The sequence below is a fragment of the Cervus elaphus genome, chromosome 19 (genome assembly GCF_910594005.1).
Source record: "Cervus elaphus chromosome 19, mCerEla1.1, whole genome shotgun sequence".
NCBI lineage: Eukaryota > Metazoa > Chordata > Mammalia > Artiodactyla > Cervidae > Cervus > Cervus elaphus.
In genome coordinates this window covers 70,363,865-70,385,159 of record NC_057833.1, presented here as the reverse complement: position 1 = coordinate 70,385,159, position 21,295 = coordinate 70,363,865, and positions in this window count along the sequence as shown.

Below are 21,295 nucleotides of genomic sequence, written 5' to 3'. Positions count from 1 at the left end.
GAGATACTTCACGTAAAATCAGAATTCTCAAATGACTCCACCCTAATCTCCTGTACCTGGTTAGTGAAAATTTTAAGAAAGATTATCTATACTCAGAGACTTTTGAGGGGAAAGATAATCCCCATGAAAAACTGAAAGCCTACAGCATGATATGTAAGTTGAGAGACCACATTCCACTACCTGTGTGGGTTACAAATCCTCAAAATGAAATTTTGAAATAAAGTTTTCCCAGTCTGGTGAGATGCTGGGGTACCCACCATAAACATAAACTCCAGAGGAAAATCCTTAATCCAAGACACAAATGATATTATTCTCACTGAAAATGAATGCACACCATTTCTCCATTCTAAACAATGTAGAAGACTCCAGTGGAAATACTGGACACTTAAAAACATCAGAAAAAAGTATGAATTCAAGATTCTAAAATAAATAAATTCTAAAAATAAATCAAAGATATGAAAGAATAAAACTCAATAAATAAAATGTTTCATAGACAAATAAGGAAATTGTAATAATAACCAAATCAAACTTCTAAAAATTAAATGCCTGATAGAATAAGATATAAAAATTAGAGCTCAATGAATGAATTAATCAACAAATTTGACAAAGCTGAAGAAAGAATTAGTGAACTGGAAGTCAATGTGGAGGAAATTACACAGAATGAATCACAGAAAGATAAGGGCATGGAAAATGGATAAGTTAAGAGTTATGGTAGATAAAATGAGAACAGCTAGCATGAATCTAATAGGAATTCAAGAAGGAGGGAATGGAATAAGGAAGAAGAAATATATGAAGAGAAATGGTGAAGAATTTTTCAGAATTGATGAGTTGTTAGAGTAAGTGATTTCAAGTCAAAGGAAAAGGATATCTACATCTAGACTAAACAGAGTAAAACTGGAGAATATCAAATACAAAGAGAATATTCTCAAACAAAAAACAAACAAAGTGCCTACAAACTAACAGCAGTTAGATTGTGAAGGACTCTAATCAGGATGGAGAATGGAATACTGTGCATCATAAACTAATGCAATATTGTACATCAACTATATTGCAATTGGTTTAAAAATAAGAGAATGGAATGATGTCTTCAAAGAACAGAGCTATTTTCAAACAAGAATATTGAGTTTTTACACCTAGATCTTCACTGAAAGAACTATTAAAACATGTTCTGCATGAAGAAGGAAATTGAACCCAGAAGGATGTGGTGAGATAAAAAATGTGGCAAACAAAGATATATGCAAGCGTATAGATATCTCTAATAAACACAGGCTGCTGATATAGTAACAATAGTGACTAATTTTTATCTATATAAAAACAAGAAAAAATAAAATATTACATAACAGCAACACAGGCTACTGAGGGTTATTGCAGCTAAAACTTTCTAAGGTCCTTATATTTGGGGAGATAAGGGTAGAGAAGCAGATAAAATTTAGATTTTGTTAAGTTTACTCGTTAAAATTATAAATGTGACCACTAAAAATGAAAATAAAACACACATTTTCCTAAGCAGGAAATGGAGTAAACGGGTGAAGGAAGGATGTCAAGAAATTCTTTTAAACTCAGTCCAGTCCAAAAAAAAGTAGACAAAATAAATATTTATTTTTAAAGAAATAAGAAGTAAAGTAAATACTACAAGTTCCAACAACTAACTATCCATATGGAAAGAAAAAAAAATAGACCCTATCTTACACTATGTAGGGAAATAGGTCTCCTATAAATTAAAGTCTTAACTATGTACATATATATATTCTTCTTATATTTAATATATGGGGTCAAATAATGATGTCCTAGAAAAGAAACCAAAAATTACAAACCTAAAGGGAAAAGATTGAGAAAATTGTCTCTACTATATTTAAATCTATGTCAAAAGATACTATTAAAAACGTGAAAAAGCAAGCAAAGGCTTGGTAGAATTGTTATTGCTCTCTGTGGGTGAGAGTTTTCCAAAGATAGCAGCTATGATATATCCCATCTCACACATCTTATTTACAGTGACACTGACTCTTATCACATAGCTTGGCAGAGCTTGTGACCCGTCCCTTGAACCTTGGTGACACTTTGTGTTTGCCTTCACCATCTGAGTAGACTGGAAATAAGGCTATTGTTCTTTGAAACTGCCACTGTGTGCTGTTTTAAGATACCAAGGTTTGGGTGATTCAAAATGGCATACCTACTGGTATGGACACACTATCCAGAATCAAAAAGAAAAAGACAACCCAATAGGAAAATTGGCAAAGATTATGAATGAGCAATGCATGGAAGAAGAAACCTGGGTAGACAATAAATACACAAAAAGATGTTCACCTTCATTTATATATGCCAGAAATCTGATGTATACAAATGAAAACAACAATGAAAGAATATTTACACTCACCCTTTGTCAAATGTTTAAAGAACATTCAATATTAGATGTTGAGAGAAATAACCTATAATAATGGCTAAGAGGGCAGGCTCAGGAGCCAGACTACTAGGTCTTTAATTCCAACTCTATTCATAAATCATATGGCCTTGGGCAAATAATCTAAACTCTGCCTCAATCTCCTCACTGCAAAATGAGATTTTTTTACCTTGGATTATGAGAATTGAGTGAGTTAGCACATGTAACATGCTTAGAATAGTGCCCACGAGAGGAAGCAGTGAGTATTTATGATGACAGTAATGAAGACAACAACGGTGGAAAACCAGATGTCTTGGGCAGTTCTACTACATTGTTATAACCAAGATTTAGAGAACCATTTGTCAGTTCTCTTGTTAACTTGCAGATGTCGATACTATTCAACTGATCTGCTCCACTTCTAGGTACATAACATGGAAAAGTGCCAGTGCATAAACACTAGAAGACATCTGGCTTAGATGTTGGACTAGTGTTTATTTTTGCTATATTTTCTGAATCACTCTGAGAACTCCCAGATGGAGTCCAGTTTTTGCTTTATTAATGTGTTTATCAATTTAATGGTTTATAAACGCCTATTGCCAGGATGCACAGCACTGAAAATGCTAAAGTAGAATGAGATCTCTACTTAGTTACTCTCAAACTGAATGGTTGGTTATCAAGTCTTCTCAAAATCCTTTTCTACATATTGCAAAGCCCTAAGACAATTTAGAGATACTAGGAGGTCAAGGACAGATAAACCACCACGGACTGGCAGTTGGAGTGTCCAACTCTAAACCTATACTCTACTTCAAGGGGCATAGGGTGACAGGCCAGAGTCATGGCTCCCAATTTAGTTCTGATTCCATCAGTAACTGGCAGTACAGTCACTTAGCTCCTCTGAGTCTCAGTTTCCTTTCAGAAAGAAAAAGAAAGAAAGAAGGAAGGAAAGGAAAAGAGAAAGAACAAGAGAGAAATAAAGAAAAGAAATTGGAAAAAAAAAAAAAAAAAACATCAAACAAGCTCTCAGTGCCTTGGGGCATAGCAGAAGAGAACTGGACTTACAGTCTTGAATTGGGTGTCCTTGGACAGGAGACAAAATCTTAATGAACCAGTATCTGTAAATTGGGACTAGTTCTATCTCTTTTCATGGATGTTGTGAGACTCAAATTTCACAAGTTTTGTTAAAACACATACAGACTCTAAGCTCAGTGGCAAGATTTGCCATTCTACTTCTGAAAGAATCCTTGAATCTCTGTGAGCCAGTAATTCTATAGAGTGTAGCTTGGATACCAGAAATATCAACAAAAAAATCAACAAAACTGGAGATGATTTAATATGACCCTAGAACTCCCATTATAAAATTTACATAGCCAATGTTTCATTGTTCACATAATAAATCCTGGTATTAGTCACTGGTCTTTGAAGGCAAGCTATTAAAGCAATAGAATTCTTAATTAATTTAGTGCAGAGTTTATCAGTTCTGTGTACACAGCTTACTCAGAGCCCACTATATCACTCGAGTGTGGGGTTGGATAAAGTCAGCTCCCATGGAATAAACCTTATCTGGTGCTCTGCAGTTTCCAGAAGCAATTCTTCCTAAGTTAGAGATTTGTTATCTGCTGGCTCCTTCCTAATGCGTTTCCTGGAATGGGTTGTGAGTAGTTGAGTCAAAAGCTTCTGTAGAATTAGCTCAGTTCAGATAGAAGAGGATCACTCTGGTACCAGAAGATTCACAAGTATCTCTGAGCATAAGTCAAAATTAAATCTCAAATGTTCAGAAAGAGACAGTAAATGTTACCATTAACAGAGCAATTTTAAGCTATCTCTATGTTTAAAAAATTATCGAGCCAATGGCATTATATTAATATATGCTTTGTAAATGCAGTAGTTATTTAAATAATTATTATTCCTATATAATTGCTGTTAACTGTGCATGCTTTCTTTCAGTTTCAATCCATATGCAAATCTAACTTACATAGTAGGCTTGGAATACAAAATACACAAAAACTTTTACACATCCTCATCACATACCATTTTACAGAGCAAAGTGACATTTTATTATACTTTATTATTATGAAGGAATTGAGGTAAGGAAGACCCTCAATCTGTTGTAAACACAATTTTGCTGAATTGTGTGAAAATGACTGCGTCCTGTCCTTTATTCCTTTCTCCTCTGCCTTTTTAACCCTCTGCAGCAGAAAGTTCTTTCTAGAAAAGTCAAGCTAGGATGCTTAGGGAAAGAGTGTTTCTCATGGCTGGGTTTGCCAGGACTAATCTAAAGGCATAGTATGGTTCATTCATTCAGACAGCTGCCCCACAATACCACCCTCCAACCCTCATCCACCCTCTCCCTGGACCCCAAGCTCCTCAGATGACCTCAGCTTCCTCTTTACCAAAAACTGGAGGACAGCAAGGGTAATTCCCTCCTTTTCAAGGACGTGTCCCTCCACCTTTAACTGACCTTAATCACCCTTCCTTCCCTTCTCTTCCTCCAGAAGACATATCATTTTAGCCGATAACCTTTTCTTCGGGACCCTTGATTCTACCTCTCCCATCTCATTTGGGCTTTTTTCCAGCAATTACTGTCTCCTGCCCTGTGTCTCCATTCTATGCCTGATGTACTACTGGTTCCTTATCTTCAGCTTCCCAGCACAGTTGTGGAGTTGGTGATGGACAGGGAAGCCTGGCGTGCGGCAGTCCATGGGGGTCACAAAGAGTCAGACATGATTGAGTGATTGAACTGAACTGAGCTGAAATATAAAAAAATGTAGAGTACCTTATGTATATGTTTTAGATGTGTTATTGTGTGTATGTTTGTATTTGTGTGTGTATATATATTCATACCCTCAACTTATCTTCTCTTCTTATTGCTTACACATTTCTACCTTATGTATATGTTTTAGATGTGTTATTGTGTGTATGTTTGTATTTGTGTGTGTATATATATTCATACCCTCAACTTATCTTCTCTTCTTATTGCTTACACATTTTTCAACAAGGTTCAAATCCTTTCCAATGTTGACCTCCCTTTCATAGCATTCTATCAAGGGGATTTTCTAAAGAACCATCTGAAACATGACTCTTGCCAAGTCCCAAGGCCCATTTTCAGTCATCATTTGCCTGGGACCCAATTCCTCTGGGATATTTTCTAACTCATGTTGCAAAGCCATTGCCTTCCCATTATTCATCAACTCCTGCTCTTGAAAAGTTTTTCTTTGGTCTCCAAGGCCCAGAACACTCTATCCTGTCCTCTTATTGAAACAAGAGGGAAAGGGTATGGCACAACCTTTACAAGAATGATGTAACCCAAGGATATGACATATACTGATTAGAACCAAATAGGTCCAAGATTGAGGATGAGTCAACTTCCACTAAACCTTGAGCCTCAAATGTACACGCTCATTGTAACACATCAGCAAGCTAGACGGCATGCCAACCAGCTCCATGACCATCCCAAGGTCAGTCATAAAGGTCAAGAAGTGAGCAGTGACCCAATTCTTGGAAATCCCCACCCCTCCCCCAAAACAGATGGAACAACTCTTCCCACTTATGAACTTATGAAGTTACCCACCCCTACAAAAAATAACAACTCCATATACTGGTGCTTCCTTCTCCTTCAGAGATGGCCCACACTTTGTAGAGCATGTTTCTCTCTAAATAAATCCACTTCTTATCTATCCCTTTGTCTCTCACTGAATTCTTTCTGCCATGAGACATCAAGAACCTGAGCTTCATTAAGTCCTGAGACCAGGTGTGTGATCTAATGTTCATGTCCCAATCTGAGTTACATGGTTTCACTATCTGTCTCATCACTGCTCTTCACTTTCTTTGGCTCATTTATCTTCTTGTTTTCATTTTCAAAGTGTTCAGGGGCCTCATATGGCTTCCTCTCTTCTCTTTTTCCCTCAGATGTGATACACAAGTTTTTTACTTCAGCTAGGGCTTCCCAGGTGGCACAGTGGTAAAAGAATCTGCCTGCCAATGCAAGAGGTGCAGGTTTGACCCCTGGGTGAGGAAGAAGCCCTAGAGAAGATAGTGGCACTCACTATAGTATTCTTGACTGGGAAATTCAATGGACAGAGGAGCCTGGTGAGCTATATAGTCCACGGGGTTACAAAAGAGCCAGGCATGACTTATCAACTAAACAACAATATTGCCTACCTACATATAGGTCTCACATTTACTTCTAGAGTACTGAACTCTCCCTCAAGGTCAAGGGCAGATCTCCAGCATTCACTAGCACTTCAGGCTCTATCAATTCCAAACTTCATTTTATCCTCTCCATTACCAGCTTCTGTTCCTAATGTCCATCCTACTTTCGATAAAGGCATCCTGGCCTCCACTTCACCCAAGGTCAAAACCTGGTGAAACCTCTTATTCCTCATTTTCAGTCCTTCTATGCAATTAAAATACAGGGCTGGTGCACTGGGATGACCCTGAGGGTTGGGATGGGGATGGAGGTGGGAGGGGAGTTCAGGATGAGGGACACATGTACACCCGTGGCTGATTCATGTCACTGTATGGCAAAAACCACCACAATATTGCAAAGTAATTAGCCTCCAATTAAAATAAATTAATTACTTTTAAAACATTTTAAAAAAGAACTATGTCACTATCTGCTGGATGGTCAGATTACACCCTAGGCTGGAATATAACAGGAATGCTACTCAAGAAAAAGAAAAGAAAGAAATAATAATACAATATGTTAGATGTTCTACTTTCTTAAAATTATCAGAGCAATGTAAATTAATATAAACTTAACAAAAACAACCTATCCTCACAGAATGTTTGTGTCTGATGATGATTAATAGAGATATATGTGAAAAGAAAAAATATATATCAAATCTTGATTCTACCTAAACATTATGCATCCTCTTTTTGACACTTTTGACATTTACCTGTTTCCATCTTTAGTTTTTTGGTTTTTTTTCTTGTTTAATCACATTTCAAATAACTCTCAAACTAATCTTTGGCATATGAATCATATCTCTTTACTAAAGCTATCCAACAGCACTCCCATTGTTGATAGGATCAAATCAAATCTCCTGAATCCTGCAAAGACCTTCCAACTATATTTCTCCATCTATTACCCATCACTTGCTTCACGACCATCAAGATGTTTCTTATGGACCACCTTGCTTTCCCCACATTTCCATGATTTTAAAATAGTCCTTATATTGGAATTTTCACTCTATCTTCACATGGATACTCCTCTGTGTCTTTAAAGTTCAGCTCAAATAATCCATTTTCCCTTCAAAACTTCTGGTATATTCTTCCCAGCTGGTTGTAATCCCTTTTCCTTTGCATTCCATGTTACTTTCCTGCTGCCATTATTAGATAACTTGCTCCAGCTACATTTTATATTATCAGTTCATTTCAGTCGCTCAGTCATGGCTAACTCTTTGGAACCCCATGAGCTACAGCACACCAGGCCTCCCCGTCCAAACTCATGTCCATTGAGTCAGTGATGCCATCCAACCATCTCATCCTCTGTCATCCCCTTCTTCTCCTGCCCTTTATCTTTCCCAGCATCAGGGTCTTTTCCAATGAGTCAGCTCTTCACATCAGGTGGCCAAAGTATTGGAGTTTCAGCTTCAGCATCAGTCCTTCCAATGAACACCCAGGACTTAATCTCCTTTAGGATGGACTGGTTGTATCTCCTTGCTGTCCAAGGGACTCTCAAGAGTCTTCTCCAACACCACAGTTCAAAAGCATCAATTCTTCGGTGCTCAGCTTTCTTTATAGTCCAACTCTCACATCCATGCATGACTACTGGAAAAACCATAGCCTTGACTAGATGGACCTTTGTTGGCAAAGTAATGTCTCTGCTTTTTAATATGCTGTCTAGGTTGGTCATAACTTTCCTTCCAAGGAGTAAGCATCTTTTAATTTCATGGCTGCAATCACCATCTGCAGTGATTTTGGAGCCCCCCAAAATAAAGTCTGACACTGTTTCCACTGTTTCCCTATCTATTTGCCATGAAGTGATGGGACCAGATGCCATGATCTTAGTTTTCTGAATGTTGAGCTTTAAGCCAACTTTTTCACTCTCCTCTTTCACTTTCATCAAGAGGCTCTTTAGTTCTTCTTCACTTTCTGTCATAAGGGTGGTGTCATCTGCATATCTGAGGTTATTGATATTTCTCCCGGCAATCTTGATTCCAGCTTGTGCTTCTTCCAGACCAGCATTTCTCATGATGTACTCTGCATATAAGTTAAATAAGCAGGGTGACAACATACAGCCTTGACGTACTCCTTTTCCTATTTGGAACCAGTCTGTTGTTCCATGTCCAGTTCTAACTGTTGCTTCCTGACCTGCATACAGGTTTCTCAAGAGACAGGTCAAGTGGTCTGGCATTCTCATCTCTTTCAGAATTTTCCACAGTTTATTGTGATCCACACAGTCAAAGGCTTTGGCATAGTCAATAAAGCAGAAATAGATGTTTTTCTGGAACTCTCTTGCTTTTTTGATGATCCAGTGGATGTTGGCAATTTGATCTCTGGTTCCTCTGCCTTTTCTAAAACTGTCCATTTTGGGTGGCCCCACATGGCATGGCATAGATTTTATATTATACTCACAACTATATCTCTTTTCTTCCCCTCCTGGCTTAGAGATCATTTTTTATTTACTTTTATAGGCACCCTCACAGTGCTCCAACACAGAGCCTTGAACTTAGTAGGTGCTCAATAAATGTCAATGCATCATATGTCCATATATGTAATGGGTGAGAGTCAGGCTTTGGACTCAAAGCCAAAGTCATGGAATGCTGGTTAAATTAACTTTAGCTCTCTAAGCTTCATCCTACACATTGGGGGCAGGGGATGGGGTGGGAGGGGCGGAATAACAGCTGTGCTACCTCAGAGGATAAAATGAGAACCAAGTAGGAAAAATGTATTTTAAACCCTTAACATAGTGTTTGGCACTTTTAGCATTGTTCTATTAATATTCATCATGAGAGGGTAGAAATAGGTACTCGTTTATGTGAGTGAAATAGCACCATTTTCTCTGGGCAACTAAGCAATAGATATTAACAGCTTGAAAGAACATGCATAACATTTGCCTCTGCAGTTTCATTTCTGGAAATTTATCTTCAAGAAATAATTTGATGTCCAATGCAAAGATTATCATGGGATAGAAATGTACATAATGCCTAATGAAGGGAAATAATTTCCCACAGGAAGACACTGGTTGAGCAAATGATGATACATCCATAAGAAGAGACATAACGCAGTTGTTATACTTGCTTCAGGAGAAAATATTCACAATTTACTGTAAAATACAAAACACAGGGACAAAAAAGCATTTGCATAGTAAACTCCTCTTCTGGAAGAACTTACACATGTGACTAGAATTTGTACATGTGTGAATATATGTGAATATAGAAGCAAGTAAGGCTTCACTGGTGATCCAGTGGTTAAGGATTTGGCTTGCAGTGCAAGGGACACTGTTTCTATCCTTGGTCCAGAAGATCCCACATGCCTTGGAGTGACTAAGTCCACATGCCACAACTACTAAACCAGTGCTCTAGAGCCCAGAGCCACAGCTACTGAGCCCACGTACTGCAAGTACTAAAGCCTGCGCACCATATAGCCCATGCTCCGCAGTAAGAGAAGCCTCTGCAATGAGAAGCCTATTCAGGCAATGAAGAGTGGCGTTTGCTTGCCTCAGCTAGAGAAAGCCTGTGAGCAGCACCAAAGATCCATTACAACCAAATCACAAATAAATAAATCTTTTTTAACAAAATTTTTTTAAAGGTGGAAATAAAAGCATTGACAAGCCATTATCTGGCTTCAAGTGATATTCCTTTTTTTCTAATTAAAAAAAAATCTTCTGTTTAATACTTTGGACATACATGTTTTTGGAATTCAGAAATAACTATTATTGCCTACTCATATCTCTATCATTTTCCCTTGTCTTTTCAAGCACTGTCTGAACATAAACGTAAAACACTCTTTTGAAAAGAACAGCTCATCTTTCTGGAAGAAAAAAAAACAAAAAGTAACTTCTTCCTTCTTCAAGGTTAATTGTTCTTCATTTGGATTGAGGGCAAAAATAATATTTAGATGAAAACTAAGATCATGGCATCTGGTCCCATCACTTCATGGGAAACAGATGGGGAAACAGTGGAAGCAGTGTCAGACTTTATTTTGGGGGGCTCAAAAATCACTGCAGATGGTGATTGCAGCCATGGAATTAAAAGACGCTTACTCCTTGGAAGGAAAGTTATGACCAACCTAGATAGCATATTAAAAAGCACAGACATTACTTTGCCAACAAAGGTCCATCTAGTCAAGGCTATGGTTTTACCAGTAGTCATGTATGGATGTGAGTTGGACCATAAAGAAAGCTGAGTGCCAAAGAATTGATGCTTTTGAACTGTGGTGTTGGGGAAGACGCTTGAGAGTCCCTTGGACTCCAAGGAGATCCAACCAGTCCATCCTAAAGGAGATCAGTCCTGGGTCTTCCTTGGAAGGACTGATGCTGAAGCTGAAACTCCAGTACTTTGGGCACCTCATGTGAAGAATTGACTCATTGGAAAAGACCCTGATGCTGGGAGGGATTGGGGGCAGGAGGAGAAGGGGATGACAGAGGATGAGATGGCTGGATGGCATCACTGACTCAATGGACATGAGTTTGAGTAAACTCCAGCAGTTGGTGATGGACAGCGAGGCCTGGCGTGCTGTGATTCATGGGGTCGCAAAGAGTCGGACACGACTGAGCGACTAAACTGAACTGAACTGAACCCAATCCAAGGGATGTTCAGACAAAAGTCATGTGAAGAAGCACTTCAGCACACTTTGAAAGCTTCAGTTCAAAAAGTTACGGTGTTTTGTGTCCCAACCAGGATTCTGGATTTTGGTGAAGGAGAGAGTTACTGGTCATCCTGGGTGGAGCCATCAAAAATGCAGCAATGCTTTTTTGGTTTTTCATCTGTAGAGGCAACTTTTATGTCTTTCCTGTTAACATTCATTTTAAAAATTCTTTTATTTTATATTGCAGTATACCCTAACAATACTGTGGTAGTTTCAGGTGGACAGCAAGGCTTTTAATAGAAAGCACCCCAAGCACCATGATAGTGGATTTAAGCACACCAGAAGCACTTGAAGCATTTGTCCAGAAAATGAGAATTCTTTGATCTTCCATTGACTTCACAAAGACAGGGTAAGAGGGGAATGGGGGGGTGGGGGGAAGCAAGGTTATACTTTTATAAAACATTTATTAATATCAGTTATCAGATCAAATTGATTATTAGAACTTGAGTTTAAAAATAAAAAGACCTGAAAGTATTAGAATCACTTGCTATACACTTACAAATTATGCTAATTTTGAAATTTGAGACATTTAAAAATCCTGAAGTGAGAGGCAGCTTTTATCAAAGAATTGCAGTCCCCTTTGACACAAAAATAAATTAACTGGCAAGTGGCCTGGGAATCACATTTTGTGATCTCTCCCTGACACTGAACAAAAGACATGTGTTCCTCTTCTTTCAAGATCTCTTTGGGAAAAAAAGCTTAATCTAAAGCAACAAGTTGAGTAAGTAGCTATAAAAATGCAAGCAAAACTATTAGACTGAATGCAATTCAAGGAGCTGCACAGTAATGGATTATCACTGCATCCTGTATCCTGTTTCTAGTGATGGTTAATGCATGAAAACTATGAGGGGGGAAAACCCAAACCATACTACTTGCAATAATGTAATTCTGATGTGAGAACTGATATGCTTTTCTGACCTCAGTGATGAGCATGTGTCATTTGTCAAGCATTAGATTTAATTACCCTTATTTATTTACTGGTCCAGGCTTCCTGGCAGTGATAGCCCCTTCTCAACATACAGCCAAAGACCACAGATGAACAGCCATTGGAAAAAAGCAATTCAAAGCCCCAGTTAGAGATGCCTCCTACTGAATACCACCCCTGATGGCTGATGCCCTGCTGTTGCCATGGTGATAAACAGCAGGGTAGCCCTTCCTTTCAAAATAAACCCCGCTGCTTGACTTCCTCTATGAAAATCAGGAAAAAGGAAGTGGCCAGGCTGCAGTGGACAGGTGGGCACCTGTGGTCCTTATCTGTTAGCTGGGGGAGCAGGATCCCCACTGTCCAAGAGCCTCAAAGGAAAAAGGGGTAGGGAGCGCCAACATGGTACTTCATGCAAGTGTTTCTTGTTCCTCTTGAACGTTAGAAAACAAGCAAGGAGCATGTGGATTGAACCTCTGATAGGCTGACTTTTAAGTGATTTTTCCCCCCTGAGGATGTGAGGTGCAGAGAAAGAGGGAAGTGTACTTGTGTTGGGGGCAGGGGCTGATTGGTGAGCTTCCAAGAGCCACTTAAAAAAAATGATTGTTTGTCCCTGGGTATCTGAGTGACTTAGGGAAACAAGAACAAAGGCTAAAGGGCAAACTGAACAGTCAACACCAAACCAGACCTGTGTAGGGGAATTTCCCAAACGTGGGAGGGAGGCTTCAGGGACAGTTAATTAAAGAATCAAACCAGGATTCTCGATTGCTTTTCCACCTCCACTTTATTCTGTTGCGTTTTTTTTTTTCTTTTTTAACAATAAAATACACATTTTAATTACATTAAAATTAGTAGAGAACATTTCTACTCCCCAAAGCTTAAATTATATTTCAGTTTTAATTATTTTACCTCCAAACACAGTAAAATGACTTCTTAAGTTTCAAGTGACTTTTAAAAAGGGTGCTTATGGTTGAACTTGAGACTAACCTTTCATTTGGGGGAATGTCAATAATCTTTGTTTTTATTGAACTTAACAGCGCCCCACACATACTCAAATGCATATTTCTAGGAAAAAAATCCATCAAAGAATGGTCATGAAGAACAATGATTATCAAGGATGAAGGTGGTAAACTGACCCTTTTTCAAGGCGTGAAAATGCTGGGCATTGCATGCTAGTCACTCCTCATGCAAAATTGCCCAGGGAATGTTCATGCAGTTTTTCTGGCTTCCTTGATAATGACAAAATCAGCTGTCCTGGTACTTTCACTTCTTTCTATGAGAAAAGAGAAGAAGAAAACCAAAGAGAAGAGATTCATGGAAGTCAAAGTACGTCAATGGAGTTTAGCTGATTGGCGAAGGATGTTTTTAGTTTCTTAATACATGATGTTGCATTGTTGATTAAGACAGGATATATATGCCTTATATCTGCTGCACTTTCGATAGCCTTGGTGTCCTAAGAGGACGTCGCATCCTGGGAAGATGGGGAGACTGATTGTAGCAGCAGACAGCCCACCCCATTAGAGGCAACACTCTGTAGCAGTGGCCTTTGCAGCAGCTGGCGTCGTTATAGGATGAAGTGGTTCCTAATTGTGCTATTGATTTTTCCCCTCTTTAATGGATTCTTCTCCCAACACACTCCGAGTTGAGCCACTACCGCATCCCACAGACCTGTTGCCAGGGATGTGTATCAAGCTGTGCATTAGAGGCGAGAGGATGCTTTGCTTGGTGGGTTACTTAGCAGTAACCCAGGTAGAGTAACCTGGGAGGAGGGATTCCAACAGCCTTGCAGTAAACATGTGCTGACTTCAAATGTGGGCACTGGGTGGGCGCTTCACAAGTCATTTCATTTAATTCAGCCTTGGCAACACCCTTGTTATTACTACTATAACCATTTTTGTAGAGAAACAACAGAAGCTCACAAAGGTGAAGAAACACATCCAGGGGCACACAGCCAGTAAGACACAGAACCAAGATTTCATCCCAGGAGAGTCCAAATCCCTTTATATCAGAACAGGGAACCCAAAAGCAGGTGTGCCAACCAAAGAACTTACTGGACTGCATGCCCAAGAGTCCGGAGCTGGGTTTAATTCTCTGCAGTCTGTCTTGTAACGCTTTGTTGTTGCTATTCATCTGCTCAGTTGTGTCTGGCTCTTTGCGATCCCATGAACTGCAGCACACCAGGCTTCCCTGTCCTTCACCATCTCCTGGAGTTTGCTCAAACTCACATCCATTAAGTCGGTAATTCTGTCCAACCATCTCATCCTCTGTGTTCCCCTTCTCCTCCTGCCTTTTCAATCTTTCCCAGAATCAGGGTCTTTTCCAGTGAGTCAGCTCTTTGAATCAGGTGGCCAAAGTATTGGAGCTTTAGCATCAGTCCTTCTAGTGAATGTTCGGGGTTGATTTCCTTTAGGATGGACTGGTTGTATCTCCTTGCAGTCCAAGGGACTCTCAAGAGTCTTCTACAGCTTTGCAGTTCAAAAGCATCAATTCTTCAGCACTCAGCATTCTTTATGGTCCAACTCTCACATCCACACATGACTACTGGAAAAACCATAGCTTTGACTAAACGGACCTTTTTATTTTTCACATGGCCCCAATCGTGGACTGAATGTATGTGTTCCCCTCAAATTCATACATTAAAGCCCTAATCACAAGTATGTATGAGTAAAGAAGTAATTAAGATTAAATAAGGTCCTAAGCCTGGGGCTTTGCTCCAATGGAACGCGTGTCCTTATGAAAAGAAAGACTAGTGGGCTCTCTATTTCTGTCTATTTCTCTGTCTCTCTGTCTCTCTCTCTAGCTCTCTTTCTCTGTCTCTCTGACGTAAGAGGACATAGTGAGAAGCCCCTGTCTGTAAACCAGGAAGAGATCTCTCACCAGGAACTAAATCAGCCAACACGTTGAGCTTTGACTTTTAACCTCCAGAACTGTTAGAAATAAATTTCTGTTGTTTAAGTCATCCAGGCCATAGTACTTGATTATAGCATCCCAAGATGATTAACAGAGCCCTTAAAAATTGTGTATTTGATCCCACTAGGAAGTGGGGTGGAAACAGAGCTTGTCCGTGAGCCAGGCTTGGAGAGGGGATGTCCCTAGATGTGACTGTCCTTTGGTATCTCCAGGAGGTCCAGGAGAGAGGAGGAAGGAACCCAGATCAAGGCAAGTGTTCAGAACCCTGGCAGCGTTGCCATAAGACATAGGAAGTCTCTGCTGAATGGAGCTGTGAACCTGAGGGTGGATTTTGATCCCCGTGTGTTATAACTGCTTCTGTTTCTCTCTGAAGTGATTCACACCGGTCCCTGGCTGGGAGCAGGCTGCCTTCTCACTTATGTGTCCCAATTCATGATGCCCTGGACCACAGAGCAGAGGTCAGTGTCAGCTTTCTGACCTCTCTCTGACCTGGGGGTTAGCTTTTCTCTTTTGTTCCCCTTCTCGTATTTGGAGATAAATTTCTAGCAAGAATATGAAATTCCACGGGTCTGATCCTTTCTCTCCTAACCCCGCCCCCACCCCCATGGCTCTTGAAAGAATAATTAATTTAGAACTTGAGTTCATTCCAGGATGGAAGCACCTTGTGAAGAAAGGTGGCTGCTACGGATAAAATCAAACTGGGTGGGGGTCAGATCGAGGCTCCCACACCGATATGCTTTGACTCTAATCTAATTGTTTAATCTCCCTTTACTTCCATCTCCTTATCTGTGAAATGGAATTGATAATTTATTCTATAAGACTGGCATGAGGAATAAATTAACTGATTCATTTATCTAGAAAAAAATGGTATCATTCAGTCAGTCAGCTCAGTCGCTCAGTCGTCTCCGACTCTTTGCGACCCCATGAACCGCAGCACGCCAGGCCTCCCTGTCCATCACCAATTCCCGGAGTTTACCCAAAACCAAGTCCATTGAGTCAAAGATGACATCCAACCATCTCATCCTCTGTCGTCCCCTTCTCCTCCTGCCCTCAATCTTTCCCAGCATCAGGGTCTTTTCAAATGAGTCAGCTCTTCACATCAGGTGGCCAAAGTATTGGAGTTTCAGCATCAGTCCTTCCAGTGAACACCCAGGATTGATTTCCTTTAGGATGGACTGGTTGGATCTCCTTGCAGTCCAAGGGACTCTCAAGAGTCTTCTCCAACACCACAGTTCAAAAGCATCAGTTCTTCGGTGCTCAGCTTTCTTTATAGTCCAACTTTATTGGCACAGCAGAGATAGAGACACAGACATAGAGATCAAACATATGGGTACCAAGGGGGAAGGAGTGTGGGATGATTTGGGAGATTGGGATTGACATATATACACTATTGATACTGTCTATAGAAAGATAACTAATGAGAACTTTCTGTACATCACAGGGGACTCTACCTAGTGCTCCGTGGTGTCCTAAAAGGGAAGGAAATCCAAAAAAGGGGGATATATGTATACATGTGGCTGATTCTTTTTGTTGTATGATAGAAACTAACACAACATTATAAAGCTTAACTTTTTTATAAAATTAATTTTAAATAATTAATTTTTAAAAAGAAAAAAATGAAGTGCTTAACACTGCCTGTAAAAACCATGGAGGCGCAACAGACATTGCTATTGGTATTATTGTCAGATCTTCTGTCTGGAAAGGAACACTAGATGGAGATGCAAAGACACTTTGAAAATGGGGCGGGGGGCAATAGCTGAGCAATTTTGTAGCTTTTAAATATAAAGCCTCCAGCGTTTTGTCCCTCCATCTTAGTTTGGTTCTCCCAAAAGCAGAGCCTGAGATGAGTCTGTGGGTGCAGGTAGCTTACTTGGAGGTGATCTCAGGAAGCAAGAGTGAGGTAGTGGGAGAACAAGACAGGAAAGGAGGAAGTGTCAGTGCTGATCCAGTCTGGACGTGAATACTGATGGAGGCTGCTGGGATTCCATCCCACGGGAGACCCTCTGAAGGACCGTTCAGAATCTTCATGACTAATCCCTCTGAAGAACAGGAGACTGAGACATTTATCTCCTGATTCCCAACCCTCCAGTAGATGAGGTGACCCCCAGATGGTATAACTCCCCTGAATTTGTGGGCAGCTCTGTAAGGTATCATGACCCTTCTGATTTAAGAGAGAGCCCCAGAGGAGTGCAGAGATACTGAAGGTTGCCCTTGAGGTGGGACTTGTCCATGTGCCTGGGAGCTGTCCACCCCAGCTGCCACTGAAATTAGAGGTGGGCCAACAGTCTGGGCATAGGGCAGGGCACCAGCAGCTTTGTTCCCTACTCTGATCTACTGATACACCAGGTTAATCCTGTCAGTCTAACAGTTTTCAGCGTGACTACTTTCCTCGAAAGCCTTCAGTCTCTCTGTGCTGTCTCCTACTGAAGCTCCAATTCCTTAACCAAAATATCATTCCAGATGAATTTTTACCCAAATGACCAAAGCTATCTTGTTTACACACATGAACTCTGTACTCTAAACAGGACTGTCTCCCTCTCCCAAGAACACTTTCTTTATGCCTTCATCCAGTTCATCTCACCTTAAAGAAACTCTTGAATCTCACCTGTCCTTCCAGGACTGGCTCGAACCCCACTTAGGTGCAAAGCCTTCACCCAACACTGATATATGAATCTCTCTGCTCCCTGGGAACTTAACCATACTTCATCATATGTGTATTATCATCTGCTCACCAACAAAATTCATATCCTCTCTCAAGAGAACAAATGTATTATTTACTACTTTTTATCCCCGACAATGTCTATGATCATGCATAGGTATATATTATATTACATTAAGTATTGTTGAAATGAGTATTTGAGTAACCAGAAAGATGCATTTCCCAGTATTTATGTTTCTCTGGTTAATTTCTGGCTCGATTTTAGAGGGTGAAGGTGTTGGGTGTACAAAATGGGTTATTATAAAGATATGAAAGTGATCTCAGAGAGAGAGAGAGGAACAAAAAATATAGCTGGTCCATAAACTGGAAAACTCTAAGAAAAAAAGTCTCTCACTTCTCAGCAGCCTCATGGTCTTCCTTTTTTCTCTGTTTCTCACTGTCTCTAGTCTTTATTTCTCTCTGCCCTCATTGTTTCTTCACAATGTAACAACCAGTCCTGAGTCTATTAGGAGGGATACAGTTGGCTAGAGTCTGCATTTCTGTTCAAATTTTTGAGCAAGAAGCTTATTGATCACTGGCCAGTAAGCTAATTGATTGGCGTTTGGGTCAGGCATCCACTTCTGTTCCAGTCACCTATGTTAAATATGGTAACATAAGAGAGCCAAGCCCACTCCTTCAACACAGATTATGGATAGAAGTCCTTAGAAAATAGTTCTGTAAGCAGAGCAGAAGGTCCAAAATATGCCACAAGGTACAAATAAAAATGAATTTGTCAGCATATGTATGTGAACTGAATAATGCTCACAAAATACCTCCAAAAGATACAATAAGGATTTGCCAGATTCTGGTCCTAGGAGACCAGAATGTACAGGAACATGTGTATCCATAACAGGATCATCTTGTCTGCCCTTTTGCAACTGTGAAATGCCTTTCATACACGATCTGCCATCTAAGGCCAACCCTTCCACCAAAAACTGAGACCAACTGGAAAGTGCTTTGTTCCCCAAGGTAGAAGAAATACTGAATCCTGCAGCAATATATCTTCATTCATTCATTCATCCACTCATTTTTTTCACTAACCTAATTATTTCTTGAGTTCCTTATTTGTGCCAAACCTTGCTCTAGATATTAAGGATACAGTGGTGAACAAAGCAAAACCCCTGCCCACACATAGTTTCCGTTCTGTCTGGGAAAGTCCATCAAGAAATGCTAATCATGTAGTGAAGTGAAAGTCACTCAGTCATGTCCAGCTCCTTGCAACCCCATGGACTATACAATTCATGGAACTCTCCAGGCCAGAACACTGGAGTGGGTAGTCGTTCCCTTCTCCAGGGGATCTTCCCAACCCAGGGATCAAACCCAGGCCTCCCACACTGCAGGCAGATTCTTTACCAGCTGAGCTACTAGGGAAGTCTAATCACATAGACATCTGGTCAACTAGGCAGAAAGTTATTAAGACAAATAAAACAGGATAAGAAGCCTGAGATAAGAAGTGGCTATTTAGATAGGGTTGTCAGGAAAGGTTTTTCTGAAGAAATGATATCTGATCAAAGGCTTATGGTGCAAGAGTGTGAGCCAGGCAAAGATCCAGCTGAACATGTTCCAGGCAGAGGAAACAGTAAGAACAAAAGCCCTAAGTTGTCATGCTTTGTATCTTAAATGTACAGAAACTCAGCGATGAAGAGATGCAATAACTATAAATTAGACTGTAGAGGTATTAAAGTGTACAGCCCCATTCCATCTTCCACTTCACTATCTGGCTCATATCGTAATTAGGGCCAGCTTCATGGATGTGACCTTAGAAGTCACATAGGGGCCCCCTATTCAAGATGGTTCCCCACTTGGCTTAAAGCTATGTGGTCACCATATTGAAATATGTAATTTTTGAACAAGAGGCCCAACATTTTCATTTTGCCCAGGGTCCTGCAAATTATGTAGCCATTTGCTATGGTCTGAATTTTGATGTTCCCTCAAAATTCATCCGTTGAAATCTTAATGACCAGTGTGATGGTATGAGGAGGTGGAGTATTTGGGGCCTGCCACCAGAAAGAGATCAAGTCATTTGACCAGACTGGTATCCTCATCTCAGAATTTCAGCCCCCAGAACTATTAGAAATGTATTTCTACCCAATCTGTGGTATTTTGTTACAGGAGAAACAATAGACACAGATATTAGCCCTGACTGTAATTATTTGTAAATAAGTCAGACTCCTGCCTTTTTTTCTTTTTTAATTTTGAACTCTTGAAAAAGGAGACTGTGTCTCATTTGTGTTTACAAATTTTCATTTATAAACATTAATTTTGATTACATAGAAAGTTGAGTACCATTCTCAGCCCAAAGGCGAAGCACTGGAAGAAACACAATTTTTTTTCAAATGTTAACATTTAGAATAAACAATATGTTCAAAGAGAGAACTCACCTTCTACTCCATATGAGTGCAAAAGTGTTTGAAAAATGAACGTAGAACCTCCATTAACATTTTTATAAAAGTTTAGAAATTTACAACAGAGTTCAGCCTTTAGGATAATGAAGAATAAGTAACAAGCCTAATCATGAATACAAATAGAATATTTTGGAAGTGGTTCTAAATTCAAATGTATTTTTCCTCAAAGTTTGTCATCATAGTTATCGTACCCACTATCAGTTCAGTTCAGTCACTCAGTCGTGTCAGACTCTTTGCGACCCCATGGGCTGCAGCACACCAGGCTTCCCTGTCCATCACCAGCTCCTGGAGCTTGCTCAAACTCATGTCCATTGAGTCAGTGATGCCATCAAACCATCTCATCCTCTGTCATCCCCTTCTCTTCCTGCCTTCAATCTTTCCCAGAATTGGTATCTTTTCCAATGAGTCAGTTCTTCACATCAAGTGGCCAAAGTATTGGAGTTTCAGCTTCAGCATCAGTCCTTCCAGTGAATATTCAGGACTGATTTCCTTTAGGATGGACTGGTTGGATATCCTTGCAGCCCAAGGGACTCTCAAGAGTCTTCTCCAACACCACAGTTCAAAAACATCAATTCTTCTGGGCTCAGCTTTCTCTGTGGTCCAACTCTCACATCCATACAAGACCATTGGAAAAACCACAGCTTAGACTATTGTCAGCTTTGGACCTATTGACTATTGGACCTTTGTCAGCAAAGTAATGTCTCTGCTTTTTAATATGCTGTATAGGTTGGTCATAGCTTTTCTTCCACAGAGCAAACATTTTTTAATTTCAAGGCTGCAGTCACCATCCACAATGATTTTGGAGCCCCCAAAATAAAGTCTGTCATTGTTTCCATTGCTTCCCTATCTATTTGCCATTAAGTGATGGGACCAGATGTCATGATCTTAGTTTTTTGAATGTTGAGTTTCAAGCCAGCTTTTTCACTCTCCTCTTTCACTTTCATCAAAAGGCTCTTTAGTTCTTCTTCACTTTCTGCTATAAGGGTGGTGTCATCTGCATATCTGAGATTATTTATATTTCTCCCAGCAATCTTGATTCCAGCTTGTGCTCATCCAGCCCTGCATTTCACATGATATACGCTGCATAAACGTTAAATAAGCAGGGTGACAATATACAGCCTTGACCTACTCCTTTCCCAATTTGGAATCAATTTGTTGTTCCATGTCCAGTT